Genomic DNA, 10469 nt, shown 5'->3' with positions numbered 1-10469 from the left:
CTGAGAGAAGGAGAAAGTTACTTCTCCCACTTCATTTTCAACATCTTTGGCTCAGGAAGATGTCAGAAGTTTTGGAAGGTTTTTTTCCCCTTAAATTTATGGAAAATTAGTCATTTCTAAAGTATTATCAGATGCAGAAATAAGCTATCTACAGTTCCTTGAGGACATTAAACCATACCAGAGCTCACGTTCTAGAAATTACTTTTACCATAAGTGTTAAAGCCTAGGTAAAATGTTAAGGCCTAGGTAAAATGTTGTTAAGGCATAGGTAACAGTTACTTGGCTAGCCTACCATTATGGGAAAACTTTCTCATACATTTCTGCTATTACTAGGAAACTTTCTAATGCCATGATTGTTATTCTGTTATGTGCCCTTGGAGACCAATCACAATAAAAGTCAATAAAACTGGTTGGTTTTTTTTTTTTTTTTTTTTTTTAGTTTCCCACAATAAGCTTGGACCCCAGTCAACCACCCAACAGCACTTCCTGAACCTGTGTATAAGCTTTTATGGTATAAACTGCCCCCGGGTTGGACCCCAACACCTGGGATGAATCCCAGCATAAGAGAGACACCTGCCCCAATATAAGAAAGAACTTGAAATAAGACTTCCATTTTGAGTGGTGGTTGAGTAAAGTTTAAGTTCCTAAGACCTCTTTTGGAACTGACCTCCTGATTGGCAAGTTAAGATATGAATGTTAAACACGGCAAGTCCCCTGCCACAGTGAATACCCCAATTAATGGGAGCAGGATCAATGTACAATGACGACATGTTCCTGAGGAAATCCCCTATCCCTAAAACCTGGTTGGTGAAATAATTTGACACAGATGTTTGTGGGGTTTGGCCTTAAAAATCTTGTAGGATCTTAACTCAGGGTCAGGGTTCAGTTCCCAAATCTGTGCCATAGCCCTGGTTGACCAGTCCTGGGGCATGTGCTCAATAAACTCTCCCTGTTTGACCAAGTTTTTATGTGGTTTGTGAGGCAATTCCTGGACCCCAACAGTAAGAACTGTACACATTTGCAAGTCAGTTAAGGTAGAGTTTATTTGGAAATTATCTGTGACCTGCATGTGAATGAATTTTACTGTAGGGTATGCATGTGGAGTGCATTTGTGGTTGTATGGCTGTATGGAGCTTAATGACATCAGATAAGATATTAGAGACTTAAAATTTCACAACTTACACTGGGGAGATGGCTCAGTTGGCAAAGTTTTGCATAGCAAACATGAGAATCTGAGTGCAATCCCGAGAACCCAAGGAAAGAAAGTGAGTTATACATGGTAGCTTGAACTTCCTGTCCCAGGTTGCTGAAGTAAGAGAGGCAGACCCCCTTGGACTCACTCACCATCCAGTGTGTTAGGCCAACAAAAAATCCTGTCTCAAGCCAGGTGACAGACAAGGCTAAACATTGGCATATATATATACATATATATATGTATATATACACACATATATATGCATGTATATGCACACAACCCCACCACACACACAAACATGCACCAACCCTACACACACACACACACACACACACACACACACACAACTTAAAAACCACGTTTTCTATCTCCTCCTCCAAATAATTGAATCACATTTTCCCTTTTGGAAGACTTAATCACATGAAAATACTTCCTATTTCAAGAAAGCTTTTTAATAAAAACCAATGTACATGTAGTCACTTGCTTTTAAACCAGTTGCATTTTTTTTTGTTATACAGAGCATTAATCAAAAAAGAACTCTTCACATTGCTTCCAAGGCAGACTAAATATTCTATAAAAAAGGAGGTTTATTTCTTGTTACTTTCTTCTCCTGTAGTCTAATAAATCTTGCAAACATTATGTCCTAACTCATTGGGGTAAAATTCAACTTTCCTGACTACCTTCAGGATTTTTCACTTAGAGTTGTGGTAAGGACTAAATACATGGATTTAGGTAATGTAGTCACTGGCAGGTTGAAGAAGGTTAATCATCTTTTTATACCTTTATGCCCAGATAGAATTGGAGTGTAGAATCTATTGATTCAGTACTGAGAGTATTAGCTATAATGTATTCATTTGTAGTAGTAATTGCACACATCCTACTTTCCAGGCACTGAGGATACACACAGATCTGTAAAGTTCTTTATTCCTTACCTTTAACAACTTGTTTAATTCAGGTTTTTTTTTTTACTTTATATTGATTCTTTGTGAATTTCACATTATGTACTCCAATCCTATTCATCTCCCTGTCCCTCCATATCTGCCCTCTGCCCTTGAAAACAACAACAAATAAATAAATAAATAAAATAAACAAAACTAAACAAAAACAACAATGCATTAAAAACATTTCATTGTGGAATCTGCTGGATCCTTCATGGCCTTGGTAGAGTCAGAATGACAAGGTTCTTGCCCCTGGGACAGGGCCTGTAGGCATGAGCCTCCACGAATGTTGATGGCTGCTGTGAATGTAAGGTTTGTTTGTATAATAATGTATATATTTTCACATTCCTCCAAGGAATGTTCTCCCTGTTAAGATTAATGATTTCTTGATAATCAGAGACAGCATGAGTCTGGGAGGTGAAGGAATGGCTAATGTCTCAGCAAAATGATACATGCTTGGACCTTAAGGATAGCCCTTAAGTCCCGACAGGGAAAAGAACTCTAAAAGCATGAGTTCAAAAATATATAATTTCTCAACTATGCAAAATATAAGGCTGCAATATCAATTTGGAGGGACTTTACAAAAGCAGCTGCACTGTGAGCCAACGTGTTAGATACTAAGGAAGGAGATTAAGGGATTTAGGGAGTGGTGATCGCAGGACATCCCAGGCAGCTAAGTTTATTGTTGTTGCTGTTTACAAAAGCAGACAGATTCCTGAGTTCAGGGTTGGCCTAGGACAGAGCAAGGTTAGGCCTAGATGTGGTAGAAATGGTAATTTCAGGACAGGATTCCACCCAGAAAACTTATTGTCTGTGTTTAACAGAGGTGGGCAGATCTCTGAATTCTTTTGCAATGTTAAAAGAAAAACTGTGCTTGCTGTCTCCTAAGAATTAAGGGGATGGGTCACAGGATGCTGATTCATAGGAGAATCAAATGGAAACCTGGAGTAAATGGTTATATTGACAAGTAAAATAAGAGTGGGCTCATGCTCTGCAAGAGATGAGTTATCCAGAGAATTTTTTTGAATAGGAAGGGAGAACTGCTTGGAGAACTGTCTTGAACAGAACAGATAGAATACATATCAGAGAAAAAGAAAGCAGAATAGAGAGAAAGCAGGCTAGAATGCTATCTTGAGCAGAGCATAGGCCCACAGCTTCCACCCATGATTTGACTTCAAGTCATTTGTTTCGCTGCTCCCAGACACCCTTTCTTCAGAACCTCTAAGCCAAGGCTGGTCCTAGTCATGAACCTGTAGGGTACCACAGTGTGTCCAACTGTGTATTCCTTTGGCCCACAAATCTTTACTTGCAAATGTTCATTGTAATGAGTGATTGGTCTGGTTCGAGGCCTCTGACTTCTGCTACACTATCAATACTGGATCCTTACCTAGACTCGTCTTGGAGATTCTGGTTTTGCCCTGTGTCATGGAGATCCTGAATCTTTGGATCCGTAGGACCATCCCTCTCATACACCACAGCAGTTGGCAGATGAGGTAAATGTTGGGACTCACTCAAATCCCTAGATCTGAGTGTAGCTAGGTTGGCTCCCCTTCCTCATCTCTTCAGCACCTGCACCACCAGGGTGAACTCTCCAGCACCGATTAGCTCACTTACCCAGTGCTGCAGCCTGCAAGATGTCCTGTCAGGTTGCCTGTTCTTATGCCCTCAAAGACAGCTCTCACACTACTAGACCCAGAGCCAGCTCTACTGTACTGGCCAGTCAAGGAGCGGGGCCCACTTTTCCACGTCCTACAGCTGCTGGTAAGGAGCTGGGCCAGTTCCCTGACTCTTACATTCTCTGACCAGCTCACCCAAGTCCCCACCAAAGGGCCAGCTCTATTGTGCTGCCCAGGAGAGGTATGTATGTGAGGGGTGTTCTCTCTAGTGCTACAGCTGGTGAGAGGCAGGTCTTGGTCTCCAACTCCCATGATCCCAGGTCCAGCTCTCCAGAGTGCCTCAGATGGTGAGAGGCAAGGAGAGTGGATAACTCTCTTAATTCTGACAGAAACTGTAAGAGATAGCTATTATTGTAATACCCATTTATAAATGGGGGGAAAAAAGAAAGCTAAAACAGTGTGTTCACGTGTCTTCCATATTGGAAGACCCAGACCTAAGATTTAGTTTTCAGAATCAAAACTTCCATGACTTTCCTAATCTCTCAAATTAAATCATGGCTGTCAGCATAGTTCATTAAGCAGCATGCATTCAACATGCTTGAGGTATGGGGTTCAACCCCCAACAGCAACTAAAAGCTACATGAAACGAAGGCCCCAAGACATGACTAAACTGATCATGCTCTCTGAATTTTTTAGTTGTTGAGAAACTTTAAAGTTAAATGCTACCATTGTGAAGATAAGTAGATCCATCTCTTTGTACCATCTGAAAAACCTTCCATTGCTCAGGTCTTTATACCTTATTTGTCATAAATATTTGACTTCTTCCCCAGTGTTAGATTTTTCCCACTCACATATTTTAAATCTCTCTACTGTTCCTCTTCCTTTTTTGTTTTTTATTTTTATGACTCGTCTCTCTATCCATCTATCTATATGGGGGAGTGTGCTCATGTGCAGGTACATACATACTTTTGTTCATGGAGGTCAGAGTCTTAGAGTTATAGGAATTCCTGAGACACAGAATTACCAGGTGGATGCTAGAATCTGTACTTTGGTCCCTGTACTGAACCCCTTGATCCTCTTCATAAACAGTTTCTTTTCTACATCAGAGGTTAGCATAATTAAAGTCAACATTTTAGGCTTTGTAGCCCTAACATCATCATACTATCTCTTCCCATGACTCTTCTCTTTTCTCTTCTTCCTGCAACTGCCCTCTCTTCTTCATCACTTCATACACTTCCTTCCTTCTTTTCAAAGCAGTTACAAAGTTAAGCCCATTCTTATCTTGAAGTAAGACTGGCCATATGACAGATTTGGCCCAGGGAGCATGTGGGGCTCCTTCAGGACAAGTACCCTGTCCCCTGAGAGCCAGGCAAACAGAGGAATAGTTTAGCCTCCACACAGCATGCATTACACAAGGACCTCTTTTCTAACAAAGCACTTAACAATTTTGTATCCCAACCTCCATCAACAAGCACACGTGCATGCCCTTTTCCAAAGTCATCCATAAAAGGTGAGGATGACATCACCTAGGCTACAGACTCATGTTGAGCACCCCTTGCCTATCCGTGTTATATGTAGTGCCCTCACTGTCTCAGTGGAGCCTGTGTTTATGGGGATAGACTCTTTGCAGGGTCTCTTGCAGGCCTTTGCATGCACTGTCTCCTTTGCCTTGTCTTGCTGTTCTCTGTGCCATTTTAACCTGCCTGCCCCACTCCTTCCTTCAAGGATCTACATAGAAGCAGCCCTCATACAAAGCTGTTCTCATTATTACATCTCACTGCTATATTCAAAGGTAAGAAAGTACTGAGCATTGTTGGTATTTGGTGAATATTACTGAATACATATATGAGCAAAATGGGGGGAGGCCTTGATTCTTATTTTTCCTGATGGATATATGGCTAACAACCAGATTACTTCCTTAGTTAATTCAGTCAAAATGAAACCTGCTTTAGAAGATCTACAGAATCCCTAAACATTCTTGTTTTTCTCAAGGCAGACAACTGGGGAGTGCATTAATTTTTAATTCTTAATAGCTTACTAAAAACAAACATGAATTATACAGGAGAATCATTATGGCTTCCCCATGCCCCTGTCTACCCTGGGGAATCTCGTCTACTGCTGCACGTGTTTAGTAATCACAGGATCCTATAACACTGCTCAGGAGCTAAGCTCACATTTCCTAGGTGGTTTCTTGTAACCTTGGTGATTAAGGATGGGAACCCAATTGGATTTTGAACCAGAATGAGTTTAATTCTCAATCATTGGTGGTTGCTAGCAATTAGCATTTACATTTCCTAACCTCTAATCATAAAGACAATGATGAAATGATAAAACAATAATGAATATTTTAAGGCTCTAAAGAGGGCTTGAAATACTGCTGGCCTAGAATGAAAGGAAATTAATATTGTTTGATATTTATCCAGATGATATTATTTTTATTGAGTTTTGTATAGAAGACCTGAGGCAGTACCTAATACTGAAATATGGCTCCAGGTCTTCTGGGTTTATCTTTTACCAGCTGTGTGGGTTTGTCTGAGCTTTTTCTTCTTACTTTTAACATCGAGGAATATTTATCACTTAGGGTCATTGGAGTGATTAAATGTACGGTGCTGAGAACATCATGGGACATTTAGAATATGATTTATAAAAGAGAGAATTTTCCAGAGGCTGTACCCGTTTCCCATAAAGTAAATTGATGTCTATAATTTCAGTAACATAGCTTGGCTTCAACTCAGTAGCAATATTCTAAAAGTCCACATGATGGGGAGGTTGTTCCATGCAAAGTGTAAGCCAGAAATTCCACACTGAAGATCAGATTATCAATAACTTGGGTTTGAGCAGAACAAAGGCAAAAGTGATGTAGATGAAAATAACATGGATGGATTGAGAGCGAGATACAGGTCGATGCAATGTACGTGTACTGGTAAATAAGTAGAGATGGAACTATTGGCTGATTACCAGTTGATATGTTATGCGAATAATCTTACTTTATAATTAAATAATTTAATACAACCATTAAAGAGACATATCAATATAAAGTTAAAATAGCAAAAGCTTTTATAGTTGCTTAATGGCTTGCTAAATAATGCACATTACTGGTGAATCAAGTACCCAGAGAAGCAACAAAAAGTTGTAATTTCCCCAACTACTCCAACAACAAAAGCAGAAAGGGGCAGCTAGACTAGACTTGTGGGTATAGTGGTACCTGCTTATAATCCCAGAATTTGGATGGAAAGGCAGAGAGAACATAAGTTAAAACTTAGCCTCATCTACACAGCCGTTTACCAGACCAGACCTTACCTCAGAAAACAATTACATCAGTGGTTCTCAGTCTTCCTAATGCAGTGACCCTTTATGGTTCCTCATGTTGTGGTAACTCCCATCATAATATTATTTCATTGCTATTTCATAACTATAATTTACTACTGTTATAAATCATAATATAAATATCTGATATTCAGGATATCTGATATGTGAGTCCCAAAGGAGTTATGACCCACAGGTTGAGAGCTAGTAAATTACAAGTGTACACAACCGTGCGCGCGCATACACGCACACACACACACACACACACACACACACACACACACACACACACACACCAGTCAAGTCCCATCTCTCAAATTTCAGGTTAGCCAAACAAGAAAGTAGATGGTCCATTAAGATGTGGCAGTTACAAAGTGAGAGGAGCAGACACATTGCCAATCATGAGTCAGTCACAGTCTTGAAGCCAAGTGAGTCAATGCTCCAACGATAATCTTCAAACACACTACAAGAACATACTGTTAAAAAGTCAGGGAGCAATAGACAGCCTCATGTGGGATAACCTGAGAAGTAGGCAGAAATCTACCAAGAGGCAGCACATGTCAAGGGATGAGCCTGGGCAGAGGGAAGAGTCTAGCTTTGCCTCTCCTCAGCTCACTCACACCATTCTTTCTAGGCTTCTACAACTCAGAAGATTGGAAATAATTGGGAGGTATGTATCAATAAAGAATGAACTATTCTTTATTTAATAGAAAGCAGCTTGTTTCTTTTCTTTCTTTAAAAAGGTTTTATTTTTACTCTACTCTTGTAAAACATTTCACATGTACTTTTGTATATTTAAATGCATGAGTCCAATACATAGACACATTCCTATTTCTCAATAGACACGTACCTAAATTTCACATTATATAAACAAAGAAAGTGACTTGGATGACTATATTTTCTTTGAAATATTATCTTAATTATTTATACAGATACAGTTTGAGATAATTTAATATCAATGTCTAATTTTTAATTTTTTCCCTGTCCATTCAACAAAAAACATTTAAAAATTAATTTAGTTATCATCTATTTCCAATGTAAACTTTAATCTGTTCAGTAGAACAGACAATTCCTATTTAATCTCATTGACCTGTCAAGTTTTTAGACAGTATATTCTCAAAATCAAATAAAGGGGCACATACGTGTTTCAGTCACTTGAAAAATGCAATAACCAAGTAACAAAGTTAAACTAAGAAATCTATGTCCCATTAGAGCAACAGAACAAAGCAGACAGCAACATATGGTAACGTAATTAGTAGGATTAGGGAATCCCATCCACACAGCCCATGCTGCAGGGCCACTGTAATGAGAAACCTGCCTTTTTGTGTGATGCCTTGGAAAATGTTCCTTGAAACAACAAAGGAAGAAAGAAAAGCCAACTCTCTGAAATGATTGAAGGACCCTTCAGCCACCTGCCAGCCACTTGTGTGATTAAAGTTCTCATTGTCTTGTTGCTTTGACTCAAGTCAAGAAAGCCATACCTTTGCTACTTTGGAGAAATGTAGTATTTTGAAAGACAGAATCTAGGAAGTGAGTGAAAATCATCACATTTCAAGTCCTTGGCAGAGTAAGGGAAAAGTAGTAATAAATGTTTAAAATGAGCTTCGTGTTTATTTTGAAATTCATAGTTTGTGGTTCTTACTGGTTGTTGGCCCAAACTTAGCAACAGTCTCCTTTCAAGATAGTCAAGTTTATTTTTAAAAATAAACTTTGAAAGATGTGTGTGTGTGTGTGTATGAGTGTGTATGAGTGTGTGTGTGTGTGTGTGTTGGGGTACATAAGTGTGTGTGTGTCTGTGTGTGTCTGTGTGTGCATGTGTATGAGTGTGTGTGTGAGTGTGTGGGGGGTGTGTATGTGTGCGTGCGTGCGTGTGTGTGTGTGTGTGTGTGTGTGTGTGTGTGTGAGTGTCACAATTTACTGGAAGGCTAACCAGCTTTGAGAATCCACCCATCTCTATTTCCCAATGCTGGGGTTATAGATACATACAACCATCCTTGACATTTACCTGCATGCTGGGATTTGAACTCAGGTCTTCATGCATGCAGAGCAAGTACTCTTAACCCACTGATCCATCTCTCCACCCCTCTGAAAACAGAAAGTATTTTTAAATGAAATATTAAGCAAGGAGTGGTGGTGTGTTCCTCTGATCTCAGCACTCCACTGGAGAGGCAGGGGGATCTCAACAATCAAGGCCAGCTTTGTCTACATAGTGAGTGCCAGGCCATCCATGGTTACATAGCGAGACCTCCTTCTTTAAAACCAAGATAAGGAGGAGAAAGACATGAGTAAGAAGAAGAAAAGGAAGAAAAGAAAGAGAAAGAGAAGGACAAAGGGGTAAAGGAAGAGGAAGATCTACTACCTTTCTATCTTGTTGTAAGAGGTTGTTTCACTTGTTGGATTTTGCACAAATCACTTTAGTTTAAGTCAAGGCCAAAGAATTAAAAAACTGAGTTTGTTCTTCCCAGCCAGCCACATGACAGAAAGAATCTTGTGTTTTCTGCCTGAAACTCCAGAGATTTGTTTGTGAGTCATTCTCTAAGCCATTGTAGGAACCATGGGAGCCCATGGTTCCAATGGAAGTGGTCTTTTCTGTGTTTACAATTCTGACAGTTTCTCTCATGGACCATAAGCAAATAGAAAGGCTTATTGAGTAGCAAGGTCATTCAGAGTCATTTCTTTTCTGTGGAGTTAAGTCTCCATATCTATAAAGTGAATCTTATCAACACATTTAACCAAGAAAAGTAAGTGAAGCCACCTTACTAATTGTAAACAATCAAACCAACATTAACCAGTGTAGTTTACTAGCTCTATTTACAAGAAGGACAATACTATCCTTTTTCACTGTTACAACCCCAAGTGCTTAATCATGCAACCTTCTAAAAGATCTGTGGAGCTCAACTGAATCAAGACCGGTGGAATTTGAAAAAGCAACAAGAACATAAATAAACACAGAGGAATTTGAAACAGAAACAAGGGAAGTGTGTTTGAAAGCCTCCCCATTATAGGAGAGAGATCTCAGGTTTCACAAGGAGAGAACTTAAAATAATTCAGTTAAAATTTATCTCAATTCAAGTTCTTCCTCCTAGTTATAGAGGGAAGTAAAACCAAGGAAAGGAGCTTGACAAATAGTTCAGCCCAAATAATAATAAACTATTTTTGAAAAGCATGTCCACGTTATGTATGAAATATGAAGAACACTTTAGAAGGCAGTCCAGTCAGCTGTCTGTGAGGAGAAGTAGAAGTGCTGGGGCCGTGTGCATTTGTGTAGTACTTTTCCAAGCTCAGGCAGGAAGGAGTACCGTACTGACAAGCCAGCTTCTGGTTGTTATCAACTTGTTTTTTGCACCTGGAGGAGAAAATGAAAATACCCTAGAACACAGCAGACACATTCCAGAGAATTTAATACCACATCAC

This window comes from Rattus norvegicus, chromosome 3, assembly GCF_036323735.1.
Source record: "Rattus norvegicus strain BN/NHsdMcwi chromosome 3, GRCr8, whole genome shotgun sequence".
In the NCBI taxonomy this organism is placed as follows: Eukaryota; Metazoa; Chordata; class Mammalia; order Rodentia; family Muridae; genus Rattus; species Rattus norvegicus.
Note: the sequence above shows the minus strand (reverse complement) of the source record.